Source organism: Leptinotarsa decemlineata, unplaced genomic scaffold, assembly GCF_025532065.1.
Source record: "Leptinotarsa decemlineata unplaced genomic scaffold, Ldec_3_MD MMD2_tig00001064_RagTag_RagTag, whole genome shotgun sequence".
Lineage (NCBI taxonomy): Eukaryota > Metazoa > Arthropoda > Insecta > Coleoptera > Chrysomelidae > Leptinotarsa > Leptinotarsa decemlineata.
In genome coordinates, this window is record NW_027412558.1 from 12,624,237 (window position 1) to 12,646,900 (window position 22,664).

General features: G+C 33.7%; 1 protein-coding gene across 6 annotated transcripts in view; it reads right to left on the bottom strand.

The window, feature by feature from the left end:
• LOC111517921 (pancreatic triacylglycerol lipase) overlaps positions 1-22,321 on the bottom strand; it is a 58,714-nt gene extending 36,393 nt beyond the window's left edge. For 2 of the 6 annotated variants that reach the window (XM_074175693.1, XM_074175688.1), the window contains exon 1: positions 13,919-14,079. The gene's annotated coding sequence lies outside the window, so the exon portion shown is untranslated. Of the gene's footprint in view, positions 1-2,853; positions 2,878-6,629; positions 6,744-12,974; positions 13,134-13,918; positions 14,080-22,165 lie in introns of those variants that run through there. The other 4 variants (XM_074175691.1, XM_074175690.1, XM_074175689.1 and 1 more) reach the window with 4 other exon arrangements.
• Positions 22,322-22,664: the final 343 nt, after the last annotated feature.

Sequence of the window (22,664 nt, forward strand, 5' to 3'; positions counted from 1 at the left end):
GTGAAAAGAATTCTAGGGTTTTAATTTGTTAATTATCAGGGTTTTTATGTTAACTTTCAGTTTATAAAAAAATATTAATTAACAAATGCATAATGATTGGAAAAATTGGGATAAAATTTTTTTAATGGCATACCTATTATTGTTCATTGATATATCCCAAAACTACATGAATTTTTCCATTCCTTAATTTTCTTTATCAATATGTTTGAATATTTTTTTGTTGCTGTGTAAGATAGCCAGACTACCCGTTTTTGGCTGGAGTCGAAACTTTTTTTAGCAAATTTGATGATCTTTTTGAATCTTTTTTCAAAATTCGAAAATTTTGAATATTTTTCAAGGTATTCAAAAAAAAATAAACCTCATTTTATTTACTAATTTGTTTATAACTTTTGTAATTTTTTTCAGCGCCTTTTCTAACTTCTCCTTAAACTTTCTACGTGACAATATGAATCGAGTGACACCTTGATCGTAATTTTCGGAGACTATATACAAATTTTAGAAGAAAATAGTACATGTGAACTATATTATTAAATTTGCGAAAAGTCTACTTTCTGTTGTTTCGAATTCATCAAGATTATTCTGGAGTGAAAGAGAAAAGAACATCACCGGTTACTCTGCAATGTTTCATAACTCCTTCATAATGATTTGAGCTGTTCAAACATGTATTAGTAGGGAAGCCAAATATAAGGATATAAATGTAGAATAAATGAACCAAATGTAGGGATTTAGCCTTATCTACGTTTACAATAAAACTAATGGAATTACCACGAAGACAGCCGTAGGTGTCATCAGATCTCCGGGAATAATACAAAAACAAAGGTTGAGGAAGTGTGTCTTTATATTTAGAAGAAAAAGTTTCAACAAACTGAGTATTCAGAAAAAGCAAAATCATAGACACCATTTTTGGGTTAGTTCTCCCTCATGAGTATGGTGTAACCAGGTGTAAGGATGGCTACCGTTAGTTCCAAAAAACATAAAAACCAGCCACACATTTATAAAAAATCTTTTGTGCTTCTTGCAAACCAGTGATGTTTTATTTCAACGATTCAGTTTTTCTGGGTCACAGAAATTTTCTACGGTTTTGAAGGTTTTTTGGACTAGCCCGAATGTGAATTTCAGAAAATAAATATTCTATGAAGACGCTGCCATTACTTAATGATTATTTTCAAAGTTGAACATCAAAATATTCAATAACTTGACTAGCAAGACACATGTATTCTTTTTTATTTCCATCAGACTCGAAGCGACGTTGTGCATTCTCTAAAATCAGTGTTACATAATTATTTCAATCGCAATAATCAAATTTTGATCTCAGTTTTGACAATTCGCGCTTACCGGTACCTAATAACAATTTCAGTATTGAAAATAATAATAACACTTTTCGCAACAATATTTCATTACTACTACTACTAGTTTGCAAATATTTTAACGAAGGATCCTGTATATGGTAATCAATTTCATTGTTAGCAAACTTTGGGCAGCTGATATGTTTCCGTTATTTCCGATTTATTCCTATTCCATAGATTGATCAAGAAAGTTTCTCAGTATGTTCATAAAACTGTCATCCAACTGTGTTCATACATATGACCGCCTATTGGGTAAAAAATAAACATAAAAAGCGTTTTAAGGTGCTGAAATTTCTTCATTATTTCCAAACAACTCTGTTAACTTACTGATTACTAATTACAACATTATCATTTACAATTCATTGAGTTCGTCATTACCACAGTAAAAGTTTATTTTTCAAATCCTTTCGAATAGGTATACAAGAGTCTATAATGATCTATTTGTGTTGTGTTATTTGATATTTGTACTCAGTAGCTTCATGGTGAATGAACTCAATATTATTATTATAATTATACAATCCGATTAATTTTGGCTTGAACATATTGAGGTTATGTATAAAAGACCATATAGATCGTAGCAATTAGTGACCAGAGAGCTTTGCCAATTGTATTTTAGTCATATATTATGATTATATTCCATCTCCTCCGAAACTACGTTTGTTGCTTGAAAAAAAATAATACAAAAACATATGGAACTATCAAAATATTTTTGTTCATGCGTATGATAGTTGAAAAAACATATAATTGTACATGTGATTCAACAAAAATATATTTTCATATCTGAAATGATTGAAGATGATAATGAAAATTTTCACACAATTCCCCATTTCCCATACGTACTCAAAAATATCACATTTCAAAGATAATCTATTAGCTACAGAGACTTAGAGGAAGAAAACATATATTCGTGATAGCGACCCGCTCCGCACGGGTGCAATGCTGATACCAAATATAAAGTCACCCACCGGAAATTTAAGGGCTTGAAGAAACAGTAAAGAAACACTGAAGAACGCGTCTTTTTCCGTCGCGGGTGGCGCCCCAGTTGGAATATTTGAAAATAATTTCTTATTGCCCATGCGTACAACATGAAACTAGCCTACATACAAAATTTCAGCCTCCAAAAATATAGCGGCATGGAGAAACAGAATTCAGGTTTACCAATAGGCTCACTCACCCCTTAGTTCACTTTTAGCAGACATATTCATGAACAGATCGGAGAACACTATAGTGAATTCCGACCTGGGTAAAAAACATATTCATTTTTGTTACAGATATGTAGACGATATTCTTGCCTGTTTCAGAGGTACTACACGACAGCTGAACCAATTTATGACATTCATGAATAGTCTCAATAGCAACATTCAGTTCACACTCGAAACAGAGATAGAGAAACAGATAAATTTCCTAAACAGAGATAGACAAACAGATAAATTTCTTAGATCTGACCATTACAGACAATCAGAATAAATTTGAGTTCACTGTTTTAAGAAAACATAGCTATACATACCTTATCATCCCAAGCATTTCTTTCCATCCAGACAGTCATAAATTAGGAGCCTACAATTCAATGTTGCACAGAGCATTCTCACTGTCTTTGTCTGCTAACAATCTAGCTAGGAAAATTGATATCTATCATTACACAGATAAGTCATAATAATGGGTTCAACGCAGATACTATCCAGAAGTTAGTCAAAAAACAAAGCCGTAAATTCACTTACAGATTGATATACCCTGAGGTCAGACAACCAAAAATCAAGAAATGGGTAACTCTAACATATTTTGGAAAAAGAACAGAGATAATTGCGGGTTGCAGAAAAAATAATGTGGAAGTGGCATTCAGACCACATGCCAGGTTATCTGATTTCCTTTTCAATGCCAAAGATAAGGTGGACAAGTTGGAGAAATCTGGTTTATAAGCTTAAGTGTCCGGAGTGTGATGGTGTTTACGTGACACAATGTGATCGAAATTTCCAAAAACGGTATGCTGAACATGAAAGGTCCTTCAGACTAGGAAAACATTATTCGACATTTTCAAACCATTCCTTGGCATGCAATCACAAGTTCCCGAATCTAAACGATACGGAAATTTTGCACTATGCAAGGAAGGGTTACAAACTCAATTCACAAGCATACACATTGCAGGTGCAACCTGTTAAATGATAAAATCTATTCAGTTTACTCATCGGTTTACAAATTAGCATATTCACATTGTAATTAGTAAAAAAAATTCAGTTACTCAATCAAGCCAAGGGCTAATGTAATAAACCATTGTAAGTTTAATGTAAGTTTGAAAATGTCTTTATAAGACGAAACTGCAGTAAAGTTGGTTACAAATAAAAGTGGTAAAAAACATAGAAAGTTTTCAATTCTCTTTTCTTCAAAAGGTAATTTTTATATGTAAACTCCCCCTTTTATCCCCAGGGAAAGCCTCAGTTGGGATATTCAAAAATCTCTTCTCATTACAAATCTTGAACCTAAAATGAACCTATATACAAAATTTCAGCCTGCGAAAATATGGAGGTACAGAGAAACAGTGATTGAAAGGTAATTTTTATATGTAAACGCGCCCCTTTTCTCCCCAGGGGATGCACCAGTTGGAATATTTGGAAATCCTTCATTAGTGCGCATCTAAGACTTGAGAAGCACCTATATCCCAAATTTTAGTTTCCTAGGACTTACCAGTACGGAGACACAGAGATGAATAAGTGAGTGACTTTCGTATTTATAAGTATATAGAGGTAGAGATACACCTGTACTTGCCGTTTTTGGTCACAAACCGAATTCTTGGCACAAATTCTTGCACGAATTATTTCCTATATATCTACATAAATATTTATTTCTTTGACGTACGTACTTCTCTCGATTCTAATGAAAGTCCACGCGAATGCAGAAAACCGATGGGTGTCACAATGCAGGTAAGCATGACTACTCTATTAGAAATAGTTATTTTATTACGTTACATAAGCCAGTACTTTTCTAAATCAGGTCAGTTTTCAGGGTGACTTCGATTAAAACAAAAATTCTGAATATTCGACATGTGAAACAAGATATTTTAATTTTAGGGTCATTTGGTTATCGCTTTAGCAGAAAAAATATCAATTTTTTATAAATACTGAAAAAAAAGAGTTTGTATCTGTATTCTAGAAAACATTAGTCAAATCAGATAAACCTGATTTCGAAATACTTTGGAATGGGAAATATTATTAAACAGGCAGCATAGGTGATGGCTTTAGCTTCAGGGGGCGATTATTTACCATATTTGATGAAACTTCATATGAACGTATGCCCTGACTTGCTTCGTTTTCGAAATAAAATGAATAAAAAAAATCAAAATATGTTTTTCAATTAAACAGCTATCGACCCGTTACGAACGACAACCCACAGAAGTCAAAACTTCTATGAGCCAAGGATTAACGACGTATTACGTTTCAAAGTGCGATTCATAGCACGAGTTGGACCATACGCGAAAATCGATCGTCCTGTCGTGGGGCTCGAACCACCGTTCCGCATAGCAATCGATTGAATTAGTTAAACGAAAAACTCACGATAACCAACTCTCTAGGTTTTCCAAAATTTTTCCTTCAATTATGATGGAAATTGGCATGTTTGATTGCAATTACAAATGTTTTTTTTCATTCATTATATTTGAAATAATAATTTCAATGGTCTTAGAGGGTTACCTGGTTGGTATTTATAGTTGACAATGTGCAAATTACTCGAGAAAATGGTGAATGAATGTTCAATGTGGGTTCTTGAGAGTCAAAGTCGGGATTCAGATCTCACAGAGCAACCTTAGATAATATAATAGACCTGGAGAGCACTATTCACGAGGCATTTGCCAACCAACAGAAATTCATGGCAATCTATGTCGATATTAACAAAGCTTTCGAGACTTCGTGGCGTTAAAATATTCTTGACAAATTGAAAAAATGGGGTTATGATGGGAACGTATTAGCATTTGTACAGAACTTCCTTTTGGAAAGAAAGTTTTGAGTTCGAGTAAATGGTACATTATCACAGTACACAATTCCAGAAAATGGTATTCCTCAGGGCTCGATAATAAGCCCCACTATATTTCTAATAGCACTCAATGACGTCTTACGCTCCTTGAAAAAACCCCTTGAGGCAAGAATATACGCAGATGATACCTTGCTAAACTGCTACAGATCCACATAAGTTCTCTAGAAAAATGGTCCAAAACCACAGAATTCAATTTTTCTACAGAAAAAACTAATTGCATTAAACTCACCAACAATGAAAATGAATAACACAACATTAACATTCGTAACCCACATCAGATTCTTAGGGATGATATTTGACCAACAATTAAATTGGAAGCTGCATGTCAGACATCTAATGCTATCATGCCAAAAAGGAATAAACCTACTCAAACACCTAGCTCATAAAAAATGGGGTGCAGAAGGTTCAACACTGCTGCTGCTGTAACGATCTTTAATGCGCTCTAAATTAGATTATGGTTGTATTGCATTATCTCAACTGGATTCAATACATCATTCTGCTCTGCGCATAATCGCAGGAGCATATAGGACCACGCCAGTGGAAAGCCTCCACTCTGAATTAGAAGACCCTTCTCTGAGTTTTCGCAGAACCCAGTTGAGTTTGTCATATGCTGCCGCAGTTGCATCTATGAAAAACATTCCCACTCACAGGAATACAATAACAAATCGATTTCTAGCAAGTTACTGTCGGCCGAGATCTTCCATTTTACGAGAGGATCCGGCGACAAGTAAGTTCTTTACAAATGGAGTCATTTCCAACTCCGTACCCCACTAACATCAATTCTGCACCACCATGTCTCATATAGACTCATATCATAAACACTCTCCTATCCCAGTTTCTCAAACACGATACAAATAAGAACATCATCAAACAAAGTTTTCGACAAATCCTGGACCTGCAGTAGTGGCTGACTATGTTGCATTAAACTTTAAACTTCCAGAAACAGCAACAATACTAACTGGAGAATTACTCGCCATCCTTCAAGCTCTCCAGTACGCTAAGTCAAGTGCATCGGACACTGTCTCAATCATTTCAGACTCTCTCAGTGCCTTACAACGCCTTCAGCGAATATATATCAAACACCCCATTGGAATACTTATTTAACAACAATTTTTTGAACTCCAATCGCTCAAGAAGAAAATCATCCTACTTTGGGTTCCTTCGCATGTGGGGATTGTTGGAAACGAGAGTGCTGACTTTCATGCTCGTGAAGCGATTGATAATCCGAACCAAAGTTCAACAATGTATAGCCCTCATACCGACCTGAAACAATACTCCAAAAGCTTATTGTTGAGTAAATGGAACATTGAATGGCAGAGTACTCCATCCAAACTGAGAGAATGTAAACCCAAAGTCGGACCATGGAACTATGGAACACTGAAAGAAAGGAAAAATTTATAATCACCCGTCTTCGATTAGGACACACCAATACTTGATATCTCTAGCAGATCAACCACAGTGCCACATTTGTGAAGTTGCACTAACAATACATCACATCATAGTGCAGTGTCCAGTGTTTCAATTAGAAAGGGAAATGTGCAAAATATCGAAGGAACCGAGGAAACCTTGAGTTATTTTAGTGCTAGCAAGATTTTAACTTATTTAAATGCTCTGAACTTATCCAACAAATATAATAGTGTACGTATATTAATACATTCGGCTGAGACTACCACTCCATTGTCTCTTAAAACATGTGAATTTCCTCCTGGATTTGGCATTGGTTGATTTGATTTCATTGAAGAATATCGTTTTGTGGTCTTGTTAGTTGTTAGCCTGAAAGAAATGAATATTCCTTCTGCGAGTCCACTTAATCGTAGAATCTTCTTTAAGTTTTTGGATGAGTAGTACACAACAGCAAAAGAAAATAATTCAATAGGTCTCCATGAAACTCCTAAAAATTCCACAATGATTTTTTGATCCAGGTTTCTAACAATGTGGATGATATATACTATAATTTGAATTTGGTTGACATTATTTCTTGTTGTTTCCAGTTTCCCATTTTTATTCTTGCGTCAATGACAACTAACCATGGATTCTTAGGCATTTATATTTTTATAAGCTTTCGATGGGATTGTCATTTATGCATATTTTTTGTGTTCTTATTAATTTCTCTTTGTTGATTTCAAAGGGGTCAAACACTGCAAGCTATAATGTCTAGACTGGCAAGATTCATTCGAAATACTTTTGCAGCACGGTGTGGTTGCGGATTTTAATTGAATGAAAAATTTATGAGATCAGTTCCAAATCAGGATTGAAAACTTATTAAGAACCATTAAATTCAATAGATTTAATAAAATGAAATAATTTTGTTCGTAATATCATATTTATTTTTGTCTTAAAAATTTTTTCAGAAATATTGGGGATTAATTGTGAGTATATTGGTGAAAAAATAAATCTAAATTCATCTGGTTATAATATATGTTTTGTTACATTCATGTCGTGAATCTGTATTGAGAAAGAGCTTGCTATAGGTGTGACTGCTTGGTTAATTCCTAGAGTTCTCATATATTTTTCAGCTACTTTCTAGAAAACAGGAGGTGAACCTCAAAGTGGTTTCCACTTTCTGTTCTTGCAATTGATTGAAATGAATTTTCTCTAATCAGGCATCCAAATACTACTGTACTCAATTATTTTTTCATTAAACGGACTTTGGCAGTATTACTAGTTGTAGAATACCGAATTTTTACAGTTTCAAATAAAAAAAATGGTAAAGCTCATATGTTATTGAATGTAACTTTATTTTGCTGATCATTAATGATCATTAACATCAGTGGATTATCTTCAAGAAGATAAACAAAATATTCAACGAAAGTCATTTTTTGTGGAGGAAAAAATCAGTTTTTTATCGACCTTTTTTTGGGTAGTGGTTACCTTCCACAATCTGAAAAAATATAAAAATTATAATGGAGAACTTTATACAAGTGTAGAAGGGCAAACTTTTTAGTTTACCCCGATAAGTTACTGCGTAAAAATCAAAGTATTTTCCACAAAGAAAAATCTTCTATTTATCAGTAACTTGTCGTATTTCACAATTTTGCCTATCAAAAAAATATTAAGAAATTATACTTATCTTTTACGTTTCGGAGGCCAAAATCTGCCTCCGTCTTCAGAAATGGATGAAAATTCGAATAAATATGCAGTTATTCCTTTTTTGAGAGCTTATTTCTTTACTTCTTCGACAGATGTCGAATAGAAGATTTTTCTTTGTGAAAAATACTTTGATTTTTACGCAGTAACTTATCGGGGTAAACTAAAAAGTTTGCCCTTCTACACTTGTATAAAGTTCTCCATTATAATTTTTATATTTTTTTCAGATTGTGGAAGGTAACCATTACCCAAAAAAAAGGTCGATAAAAAATAAACAAAATGAAATTAACTTTGTGGAGTTTTGATATCCTTCTTCGCATGATATTCAATTAGTTTAATATCACAACTATCAACGCTTTTGGCCAATGATATGAATTTTGCTTTGTCTTCCGAGTTTCATTATACATTTTTGAAAATTATTTTTTTATTTATTGGTTAATGGTGAACGGGGCCAATATATTTATAATCGAAAATGAAAGTTTTCAATCCACATATCAATCAATTTGTTAAGTTGAAACTCACCAAATTATAAGGAAAAGTTACCTTTAGAAGCACTTGTTGAAATATATGATTTCATATATCAGTTCTGTTTTATACTGACTGAACCCAAATGACTGTTATTAGGATTTCCTCTTTCAACAATGACGTATTGATTTTTTTCATCTCATCAACATAAAAAAGTGTTTATCATTTTGTTTTGAAACATTATCATACAATAAAAACCATTTGAGTGAATTCCACCGTAATTTAACTGATAGAATCGTCTAATTTCTTTCACAAAAATGTTATCATTAAGTTAATATACGAAGTTTGCTTTTTACTAGTGTCTCCATACTGTAGGATGTAGACACTAGTATTTACTAGTGTCACCTATTTAAATCAAACATCAAAATCAATCACCTAAGGGTAGCAAAATATATAGGGGTGTGTATCACTTCCACAAATATAACTATAAGTAATAAGGCACAAACCATAGCAGATAACTTTGCTTTTCATAATTTCTCTCAAATGAACACAATTAAAAACTGTTATGGCTGTATTTTGGATTCAATTTTTTCAAATGTAAATGAAAGTGTCAAATAATGTACTATTACCTTGTGATGCATACCACCCAGCTCTAAATATAGTTCTCAATTTTGAAAATGTCCATGCAGAATTAACTTTTAATAGTTTTAGATACAATTTTAAAAAAGGCGACTATATAGGTCTAAATTATTAATTGGCCGGAATAAACTGGAACGAACCATTGGGGAATATAACTGACACAGAAAAGGCAGTTGATAATTTTTACAAGGTGCTGTTTTATGGTATGCACAATTTTATTCCCGTTGTGCGATTTAGAAAATCAAAGTTTCCTCATTGGTTTTCGAGTGACTTAACATACTCAACAAAAAAAAAAAGAAAATAGCTCACAAGCGGTTTGAAAAAGTCAAAATTGGAATGATTATTTGATATTTTTAAACCTTAGAAGACAATGCAATGAACTAAGTGAACACAATTATGATAATTTTGTACGAATCACTGAATACAGTATAAATACAACAGGAAACCTTAAACAGTTTTGGAATTTTATTAATGATAAAAGAAAAAATTCTGATCTGCCCGAAAATATGTATTTGGGTGATCAGTATTTTGAAAATGGTAATTATATCGTAAATAATTTTGCTAAAGAATTTCAATCTATTTATAAACCTAATGAACTAATATACCAGAAATTAGTTACGATAATACTCTCCACATGGGAAATTATTCCTACATTGAAATTGAATGCACAACTATCAACTATCATGTGAAATGAACAAAATACAATTAGTAATAGTTGTCAAATTGAATATTATACATAATATTTTACCAAAAATAATGAGTGAATGGCATGCCAATAAACAGAAATATTATTTTGGTGAATTATTAAAATTCACGACTTTTTGGGAAAAACTGAGACAAATTCAATGTTTGGGCTAGTACACCAGAATCATTAACTTCCAAAACTTCCAATTAGACTATGGCCCAATTATGATGATGACCCGTTACTTGGTGATTATCAATAACACTATTCATGATAGTAAGCACAAATTGTTCACATTATAGAATTTATTTCCAATACGCATTCCGCTACATAGTATCATCCTGTCAGAGGATGTAGTGAAACGCGAATATTATTTCTCGATACTCTCTGACTTCTGAGGCACAGAAAAAGAGACAGTACTTTTTCACCTTCTGGGAAAAAAACTTCTTTTCTCTCTCGACAAATAGACACATGATTTTCTGAAAAAGTAGGACAAAACGGTTAAATATTCTGACTCATTCACAATGCTAGTAATCACGCATTGAAAGATAAACACTCACTAGCATTTAGAAGCTCCAAATTTCGACTACTGTGGGATGTCAAGAAGAGACGAAACTGATTTTTTTAGTTCCCATAAGTGCAACGGAAAATTATTCTTCCTTATTCTTCTTATTAAAGGCTGGTATATGAGTTTATATTTTTAAAGTTCACTAAATACCATAGATTTAAACTTACTTTTCATTCACATCACTCATCGTCTCACTTTACCTTACGAAATCTACCTACATTTATATATTCTGTATTAATCAAAATGGAAATTCTATTCATCGATTATTATGTACAAATCACCTATTTTGCGAATCGTTCATTTATTACATGAGTATTTGGTGATTTCCAGATGATATTAACGTTTCCCAATGTTGAGTCATCAAAGGAATAATTTTTATGAAAAACGATCTCCTTGTGTACATATTCCTGTGAATAACACTTCAAATAATATTATGAAAGCTATATTGTACAGAAAATTTCAATTTGCTATGGATTTTTTTGTCTCACTCACTAATCATTCTTGTACTTGGTTTATATGATGGGCCACTGCCAACATAGTTTTGTGTTTTGAATATTTTGTGTTTTGACTAATTGTCTAGCTTCTAATTCCTAATATATACTTCAACAAGTACCATATTGTGATGGACATTGAAGAATTATTTCCTTTCTTCGGCTTGGATGTCACTCAATAGGGAATTTTCTCTCTGCTTGAATATGATTTTTGTAGTGTTGGAGAAAATCAAAGAGGCAATAAACTCATTTCAACCCCAGGGACCAGATGGCATCCATCCTGACTAGAACTCTGGGATACATAGCAAAAACATGAAGACTAATTTGGATCACTTCATCCAAACACTTGGAAATATCGGATAGGATTTGGCGAAGGCCTTGCAACCAATCGGTCTCGTGGTTTTTGCATTAAAGACGGGTATAAAATACTGTGAAACCAGTATATCTACAAAAATGACTTATGTTGGGTTATTGAGAAAATAATATGCTTAGAAGAACTAGGAAAGTATTTTAGCTGCTTTCTAGGGTATAGTGAATCCAAAGATAATAATCCACTCAGTAATGTTCCTAAATGACACGCCTGAGTGGGTATATATTTTTCAATTCTATGACACTATGTTCTCAGGAACGACTGACGTTTTTGCCTTAATCTGTCTCTTGAAGTGACGTACGCAAATTATACTGAACAGACGAGAAAAAATGATGATAAAATATATAGAATCACAACCTTGACAGCAATGTTTTCGTTTTCTAGTATAATGAAATTGTACTTAGTTGCCTAGTTAAAACTGCTGTGGAAGACAAAGGACAAATTTCGTTCGACGGTGGATGTCAAAGCACAGTAGAATACAACCAGTAGGCTCTCTTACCACGTGATCCGCCCGAGTTGTGCGTTCAGTGCTGTAGTATCGAAGGATTCGACGTCACCACGGGCATCGTGTTAGTTATAATTAACGGTGGGAAATTGATATTGTGTTTAGTTTATTCAACGTTGTTATTATTGTTTTTAGTTTTGGAGTTGGTTATTGTTGTTTATTTTATTATTAAGTGATTAGAAAATGGGAGATGTAAAAAGGCAATTATAAAGAAGTCAGGAAATGTTCGCTGCTTCAAAGAAATTTTATAGATTCTCGAAAGATCCCGAAAGGTAAGTAACTACCTGATACGTTGCTCAATCTGTATGATTTTTATTCTATGGCAAAAATATGGCTGGAAGCTTGCTCCAGACCTGATTTGCTTAACAAATTAGAAACACCTCATTCCCAAAATCTTGTTTTTTGTTATTTCACATGAGTACTTATTTGCAACACATTATTTTATATGTATTAACATTATAGAAAAAATAATTCAAGACAAAAGAGAAAGAAGATTAAACAAAAAGAAAATACACATTTAAAGCTGAGATGAACATTTTTCTAAATGGTCAACAGCCGGATTTTTTGCTCGGGCTGGCCGGACGGCGATATCAACACATGTGTGGACCGCATGTTTCAAGGGTTGGTGAAATCGCTGTACAGAATAAGTAACTTACCACAAAATCTTCTATATTATCCTTAAATTTCGTTTTTATATGGACGCACATCTATGGTAAAATAACGAAACCGGCTCCGCACTTCATTTCGAGGTCACCGAGAACGTTGTGAATTTATGAATGAAAGTATTGGGAATTGACTTACTGGTTGATTATTTTTACTGTGGTCAAAGCTTGGCTTTGCGATAAACCTTCTTGGAGAGTTTCTTCTATCTCTTAAATTCATGGATTGAGTCTTCCGTCGTTTCCACATATGATGACTTCGTAAGAGGAGATGCCATCGCCTTTACTCACTTTGCCTTCACTACAATAGTACTTTTCCAATTCAGATTGATTTACGACTAGTGGCAATCATTATTGCTGGATAATCATGTATCCAAAATTTGAATGATGTGAATTGATGAGCAAATTTTGATTTACAAGGAAAAATTGTTTCTCTATAAAAAATCTTACTGCAAAATCTTTTGGATTTACTAAACAGTTTTACGCAACACGTGTTTCGACATACAATGGCTTCTTCGGGCGTGTCTGTAAAGACGCCATTTTTGTAGATTGAAATTACGACTGAAACTTTCAAGTCTGGAGGATTATGATATCCTGATTTATTGAAAATGTAAACAGTAGGGTCTGCTATCTGATTAGCGATTAGGTTTAACTTTTCCCATCCCTTACATGTATTTTCTTGATTTTTAGCTATCATATAACACAGACGTATTATTAACGCATTATTAGATCCAAAAAGAAGGACTTTTTAGTGCTTTTTTTCTTCGATATCACATTTTATACGAGTAAAACTGAAGATCACCTATCATCTTATATTACACCTTAAGATTTCATAAAATCTTCAACTACAATTTTTTTTTAACAATTTCGAAAAATGACCGTTGCAAAATGTAATAATCATAATGGATAGAGGAATTTATTAATGTGAAACACGTGTGTGTGAAATAATTATCATCTCCAGTGCATAGAAAGCGACTAATTAAATGCCTATCAAGAGATCACACTGCCGGCAGGTTAGTGAATATGAAAACTGTAGATGGAAAATTGTCGGAACAAAATCACAAGTCAAACTATAACATAGATTACCTTATGTCAATGGAAGTTGATTGCCCTATGTAAAAAGTAATTGACAATATCTCCAGATGAACACCATCCACACTCCAGTCACTGCAAAAATATGTGTGAAACATTCACCGCATGCCTAGTTTTACTGTCAATGCCACTAAGTGTTAAACATAACAAAAGAGACTATCATAGTTTTAGAAAAAGTTACACAAATGGAGTTCATGGTCATTGTTACGTAAAGCTACTTGAGGTTTCGAATTTGTTATTATTATTTATTGTTGCAATATTTTAATGTATTGAATGGTTATTTTCGAACCACGATTTACGCATGGGTGACGCATTGGAAAATTTATTGACCATCATGATTAGATAATCCAGCAGTTGACAAAAATATGCTAACGTTTCATCACTCGTAGTATGACGATTACATTGGCTTGGTTTTTAATCATTATTTACTACAGAGATTGCGATAAGGTGTGTGTACTCACATTTTATTTCAAAGAAAGACTAAGATAACTTCAAAAGGGAGTGTAAGAAGGGAACTACTTAAATACGAAAATGACTATATCCGCATCGAGAACAATCATATCAAAAACAGTCTGTTCAAGACTTCAGCTACCACCTTGATATACCTTACAATATTTATAAATACGTTGGGTTCATAAACAGAAATGGTCAAACCAGTGGCGATTCTAAAACTTAAGGGCGGGGAGGGGGGGCACTATAACTAGACGCCAAGATTCAGTAAAAAGGCACAGGTATTTGAAGTAATACTGTATTTTCCATTAAGAAAAGAAATAATATCACAATACTCCAATGAAAGAAATATTTCAATAATAAACAATGCGCACTTGCAAAAAGCCAGCATACAAAACAAAACATTTTATTATCTCTTGGAGAGTAAACTAACCATTCACGTATGCTGCGCTGTCCAGAAGTCGTTTTTTTTTAAGTTTGTACCAAGAAACGTAATTTTTTGTAATTGGAAACTGTAAAGTCTTGGAAGTCATCTGATAACCCAGGTTGGCAAGGTCCTTTTAGAATTAGTTGACGCACTATTTCAGGGATCAAAATAGTATTTTCAAAAATGTGTCGACGACAAAATAGAAATATCAATTATAAAATGATTCATAAAAAACAAAATGTTTTTCCCACCTTCATTCTCAGCAGACATCTCATCAGAATCATCTTGCTCTTGAGTACCTACTATCACTATCCAAATCCGAATCTACTTCCGTAAATGTTAAATCAGCAAAACCTAATGAAAAATCAGATTTTGTTCTTACTTTATAGGTTGATGTGGATGAAACATCAAGAAATGTTGACTCCGTACTGACCGTACTCTTCGTAGTGTCAGGTTCATTTGGAACCGATTCCTCTACACAACTTTGAGTTTGAAATAATTGTTCTTTTGTTTCTCTGTAAATCTATAAGATTCCATAATGAATACGATTTCGGGTCTTCAACTAAAAATTAAGAACTTACGATTTGAAAGTTTTACAAAAATTTTATTTTGTTTTAGAATGTGATGTAGCAGCATATTTCAACTTTTTCACGTAACTTTCGATGATCTGCTCGACAAACTGTTTATTCGTCAAAGTAACAATAACAAACCAGACTACTACTACTGCTACGAGTGCCACGCCGAGATACAATCAATTTCAAATCTCTTAGAAAATGACCACATTCGCATTGAGGTGCGTATTCACCAAAAAAGCGAGCACGAGCGAACAAGAGTGAAGGAGCATTCTGCATCAATAATCGTCTGGTGAGTACGGGCTAGCGAGTGAGCAAACGTGTGCTTGTTCGCGTTCAGAAAAGACCGAGAAGAAGCCGGTACATTAAAAAGGTGCTCGCACAAAGTAGATGGATCAACAAACATACACAAATGCTCGCTTTTTTGATGAATACGCACCTTTAGACTGCTAGCGATATGGGATTCACAACTGATCGAGGTCGAGGTATTGAAAGCGAATGTTCCCACGTTCATTGGTTTTCCGTATTATGTACCTAACAATAGATTTGTGAAATATTTAAAATCGGAAGGGCGCTAAGAACATTTTACAGAGGGCGGGTGGGGCATACTGCCCCCCTTGCTCCCCCGTGGCGCCGCCACTGGGTAAGCCATCATCAAACCTGTTGTTATGGTTATATCTCAATGACTTGTTGCCGAAAGAAATGGAACAAACGTCAGTGCAACTAAAATTGGAGAATCTGGAACGATTCTCTATCCGTGAATCACAGGAGCCATTACATATTTGAAGGAAATGCTGAATGTCTCAAGAATACATACAATTCAAAGATATAATTATAATCAGTATTATTAGATAAACCAAAGAACAAAAGAATAAAATCACAATTGCATCAATTCACGAGTGCTGGAATTCAAGGTCATAGATCAGCTTTTTGTCTACTACGTTGGAACATAAACTGTTCTTTCACTTTGATCAGTTTTATCTTTCTGCAGCTATCATTATAACTTACATACTTATAAACTAGACAAAAAACGAGAGAGATCTAGATATACTAGGAGAATGTATAAAGAAATTGACAATAAACGATTACTTGATAGATAGAATTGGAATCTCTGGCGTGAAATGAATTTATTGAAAACACTTTCCCCGCACCAGACCCAAAAAAACACAAGTTAAAATCATCTTCTAACTTAGCGAAACGCACGTAGTGAAATAGTAGTTTTTTATTGAAATCTTCATTTTCAATGAAATTGATGTGATTAAATTTTCATCTGAAAGGTTCCCACACACCAGAATTGGATGTTTCACAAAACTAGAAATAGACGTTTCTGAATTAGTTCCAATAACTGAAAAAATACTTTTCAAACTACGACTATAAGGAAAATTATGATCCTCACTGCGGATCCTGGTGGAGACTTCTGCCCATGTTTTCCATTATTTCATAAATGAATATCCAAGACAGTTCTGCACTCAGTAATTTAGGAAATGTTCAAGAGAAATAGAGAATACTGAGTTAGTTTTTCGTAATCTGGTTTAACACATTTTCCAATGCGACATTTCGTTCATTGAAATCCATCACCGAAATATTTTTACAAAATACGGACCAGTATATTTTTTTTATTCATTTTGGTAGTCATTGTAGTTACGAATTCATTGATATATTACAACATATGTATTTTTTGACGTTTTTCCCAAAAAAGCATCATGACATAAAGTCGTAATTTTATGAATGAATTAAGTGTTTTTTCTCATAATATTATCCAGATTTGGTGCTGAAGAGCCGATAAGGCAAGTATCTTACGGTGAAATATCAGATGTCCACCAGTGAGGATGACAGTGTTCCATGTAAGAGAAATTTTACCTCATTCATTTAGTATATTGTGTAGCAGTCCTGTGAATGACATCTGATTCAATTCCATAACGAATGTTTCGAATACAAACGGAATAGAGAAAGTGTTTTTCATATGATTCAGTGTTCATATAAAAGTATTTGTTCAGAAAGAATTTTGCTTCCGTGTAATTCAATGTTTATATGAAAGTATCTGTTTCGGGAGGGGGCTTTCTTCCAGTTTGTGCCTGAAAGTTACTTTTTTGCATGATCTACACATCTATGTATATAGACAATTTTTTGAAATTGATTGCTTCCTTCCTTTCTTTGGAAATTTCCCTTATTTTTTGTATGAAGATAAATATGCCGCACTCCATATTTCCCATTTCCCTGCAACTAAAATGCCTGGCCTCAGCAAATTGTTGTATGACTAGAAAAATATAATATTCCTATGAAATGATACCACCTCAGGAGGCGATATTGTTAGGAGAATGTAGTTTTGCGATCAAATAATGGCAATGTTTTTGGAAATGTGATCCAGTCAGAGCATGTTTTGTTTTCTGATGAGTGCATCTGCACGATCATGTTAATAGTCAAAATGGCCGCGTCTGGTCTAATAAAAATCATCATTGGATGATGAGTATCAATTAAATGGCCAGAACGATCCCCTGATCTAACGTCATTGGTCTATTTCATGTAAGTATTGTATACAAAACTGAACCCATCGACTTAGAATGGCCACGCCTTAGATTTTAAGTAGCGTTAGAAGAAATTTATGATTGAAAAAAGTTCGCGGCTGAAATTTTGAACATTCCCTATATTGGCATTAATGTTCTTTATACAGTATCAAGAAATGAACAGTACTACTTATCAGGCTTTGAATGTATTGTGAATTCATTAAATCACATAATTTTCTATGTATACCGGGTGGCAACGAAATCATTGTACCTGACACCATTCTTTTGTTTCTGAAGTGAGAAAATCAAAATTCGATGGAACGTATAATTTACTGAAACTGATATTTCCCAAAAAAAAACATTGAAAATCTATTTATGTTCGACTAGGAATGAACTCAAGTTAGGAATTTTGAATAACACGCTGTATAATTCTGTATTCTCTGATCATTTTCTTTCAAAATGACGTCGTTGGAGACATTTTCTCCAAATTTAATGAGGCGTCACCATTTATAGAAATATTGTCGAACACGTATATAGTGAAACAAAAGACGATATTTGCAGTTTTTTGAAACAAAATAGGAAAAGAAATTTTCCACCATTTATCACTTAATTTGTCTCAAAATTTTTGATTTTGAGCTCCAACATTAAAGTCTACCTCTAAATTTTACAAAAATATGTCAAAGATACTTTGCGATTTTTTATTCCGTGCTAAAGAAAGAAATGGCAAGGAAAAATTGATGAGTGTTACGAGAATTGGTGAGAAATCTCAAATCTTGAATTTTTATTCAAAAGCGGAGCGATCGTCGTTGTTTGACTATATTTCCATAGATATTGTCATAGTGCCGCCGAATTTAAAGAAGAGGATCACTTGTGTTATACCTATCACTGAAAAATCAATTTAATATTCTGACAAATGGCCTGAAAAATATACAGAATTTTATTAAAAATTCTTGACTTAAACCAGTTTTTCCATTAGAAACATTGGCTTAACTGAACTATATTTCGTTTCAAATTTCTTACCCCAGAAACAAATCAATGGCGGCATGTACAATGATTTCATGGCCACCTGGTACGAATGTATAGATGCATACTTTCAGCCTTTATAACTTTATTTCATTCCGTTATCATAAAGACCAACATATTCTAGAAAAAATATGAATAATATTGATATACAGTTCCAGGTCTTTTTTTGGATTTCAGGAAGATTGATTTATTGGTGATATGTTCTTCAACCATATTCCGTGGAATAAATATAACCACGTATAGTAAAAAGAGGTTCAGAATAACACGATAATTTCAATTAGTCCAATTCCAAGATTATATCAATGAAGATGCAGAATGGAAAAAATAGTACTTCCGCTAATGAAAAATATCTCTTGCTTCTATAGTCTATTTCAAAAGAGTGTAGAGTAATAAATCATGAAGTGTCATAAAATTTGCCTGAATTTCGTTGTCGTCCATGGGCGTAGGCAAATCTTAGGATTATTAAACTTAATAATTAAAGTTAATTAAAAATTACAGGCATAGATAATAATAAAAGGCCATTTTTGGGAAGTAATTTGGTCTAAAACTAAGTACCTACATGTATTTAGGTAAGTAAAATTTCTTAAAAAAAGATTAAGATTAATTTTAGTGGTTCTTGTAAACTTATTTAATATGCAATTTGGGTTCATATACTTGAGCATGATTTCTCAAAAAAGGGTTAACACTTAGTTCCGAGGTGCCATGTCATTATAATAATCCCTTTTTGACCCTGCCCACCAATCATGCAATACCTATTAAACCCAGGTAATTAAGAAAAAGGGTTTAAATATATTGTAATGGTGTCTTAAACATTCGAGTTATAATAGTAATTGTTACTACACCAATTAAACGTACAGTGATATTGTGATATAGAAATAGTGAAAAAGTTATAAAATGGGGACATTTACTCCAAAGAAAAGAAGTGTAAAAAATTATCCGCTATCTGTTTGCGAAAAAGTTATAATTTTAAATGTATATGATTGCATAAAACACGATCACCCTAGTTTGTCTGTGCAAGAAAGTGTTGAGCGATGTGCCCAAATGACTGGAATTGGACAGTCCACGATTTTTAAATTATTGCGAGAGAGAAAGATATCAGGCCAGGTAAGTCCATGCAAGAGAAAATCAGGAAGACCAATAAAAATCTTAGATGAAGACACCAAATGTGACATTCGAAGAAAAGTTCATTCGTTTTATTTTAAAAAGGAAATACCCACTCTTGAAAAAATATTTATCGAGATAAGCTAAGATAACTTTAAAAAGTATGAATTTTGCCTGGGAAAAGCACAATCGAAAGGCACTATTACTGGAAAGTGATGAAATTGTTTGCTGGAGACGAAAATATTTGACAACTATAAAGCAGTACCGCAGAGAGCAAAAGAAATTTTTTTATCTTGATGAGACGTGGATAAACGAAGGTTATATAGTCAAAAAAATGTGGCAAGATAAAAATATAACAAGTTCTCGCCAAGCTTTCATAGAAGGCCTTTCGACGGGTATTAAAGTGCCTTCGGGAAAAGGGAAGAGGCTTATAATTGCTCACATTGGAAGCGAAGACGGATTTTTAAAAGAAGGTTTGTTAAGCTTTGAGTCGTGCCGGACGGGAGATTATCATGAGGACATGAATTCGGATGTCTTCGAAGACTACTTCGGGGAAATGTTAAAATTTCTTTCAGCTGATTCGGTCGTGGTTATGGATAATGCAAGCTACCATTCAAGGCGCTTAGAGAAGGTACCAACTTCAGCTTGGAGAAAGCAAGAAATTATTAACTGGCTGTCAAATAAAGGTATTCAGTTTGAGACGAATTCAGTAAAGAAGGAACTACTAGCCATAGTAAAACAACATAAATCTCGCTTCATGAAATATGCCGTAGAAGATGTAGCAGAAAAGTATAAAGTAACTGTGCTGCGCCTACCGCCATATCATTGCGAATTAAATCCTATAGAACTTATATGGGCACAAGTTAAAGGATATGTTGCAAGGCACAATACCACATTTAAAATGAAAGATGTCAAGGTATTGTTTGATCAAGCCATTATGGAAATCACATCAGAAAACTGGCAAAAAGCAATCCAGCATGTTTTAAAAGAGGAAGATAAAATGTGGGAACTGGACAACTTGGTCGATCAGGTGGTTGACTCTATAATTATAACACCAGGGGATGATGACAGTTCTTCGGATGAAGACTATACTGATGTAGAATAATTTAATTGAATTGTAAATATACTGTAGCGGGATAAGCAATCTGGACAGAGACCAGTGTATCAGTGACAGTGACACTTTTGCTTAGGTTAGGGTTTAGAATTAAGGGTAGTCTGAATAATTATTTTCTCGGAAGGTTCTCGAAAATTGTACCTAGTAATCTCTAGAACATTCAATTAGGGTATAAATAGAGTGTTGTTAAACGTTAAGGGAAGTTCACAGTTTTAGTATTGTTCAAGTGTCAAATTGTAATAACGTATCCAGTAAAGTTCTTGTCGTTTTTGTGAATAAATTGATTTAAAGTCCCCACAAGTGTTTCAATACGTAAAGTTCGTTCGTGTGTGTTTGTGAGTATTTCCCGATTTCGGTTCGTATATATTTTATTGTTACATTTTATATTTTTTTAATAACACTGTTCTGCTGTATTAAATTTTTATTTCCTTTAATATAATTTTTATGAATGCATATTCTTTTGGCAATTATCCCACTAGCGCGCCTCTGGCTCAGTATTTATCCGTCGATAACAATGGACAAATCCCTTAAAACAGGGTGATACCTACCTGCTCTTTATGAAACGACATAATTTTGCAATGCGGACTAGGGAAGTGACAGAATTTATTGACGGATCACCCTGTAGCGCTTTTGAATACTTAATGAGATTTTATTACTCTACACTCTTTTGAAATAGACTATAACTATCCTTCCATTCTTGATAGGAAACTTCAAGCAAGCTAACATTCATCTGTTCGAAACATTTCATCAGATTGAAGTAATGAAAGTATCATCAGTAAGTATAAAGAATCCAGCAACACTTCTAGAAAGCCATTATGATATATTTCTGATTCATTTTGATAAAAAAAATTTGGTTTGGAATCATAATCATGATTTCAATAATGTTCCTCCAATAACGGAGTTTCTTCACCACTGTTGCAACTTTACAAGGGTTGGAAGTGGTTACCAAAAAACTGATCAACTATTTTTGTTACCAAAATCAAACAATCAATCTGTTATGCTGTACAAATTCATCAGAGAGCCCAACCCACCAAAACAAACATTACTGACCTAGAACACTCTTCACCAACACGAGTAAACAAACACTGATCTTTCTCGTTCACGATTTTCAACTTTCATTGGTAACAAACGAAGAACGCCGCGTGCCCGTTCCAAACTCAACCTTTCTCGCGACTGAGAGAGGTATCCGCGAGTTACACAAGATCGACGTGCGGTGTGGAGTACCTCTTGTTATGCAAGGAAGAAATTCGCAGGAGTAAGAGAAAGCTTTCTTTGGATTACTGTTTTGGTTTCGGTGGAAGCCGAGGACGGTCATTTCGGTTCTCTGGTTTCGATGAAACTCTATAGGATGGATTATTACACAAACACTTGATTTGCGTGCTTGGAATACTTGATGTCGACAGTGATACCGATAATGACAAAGAAACCTTTCTCTGTTTCTCACAGGAGTGATGGCGTTCCTTACAACTCTAAACGTTTATAGGATATATTCTTTCTCAGATATACGAAAACACTAGCTCCATCATAGCATCTGAGCATTAAGAGTCCA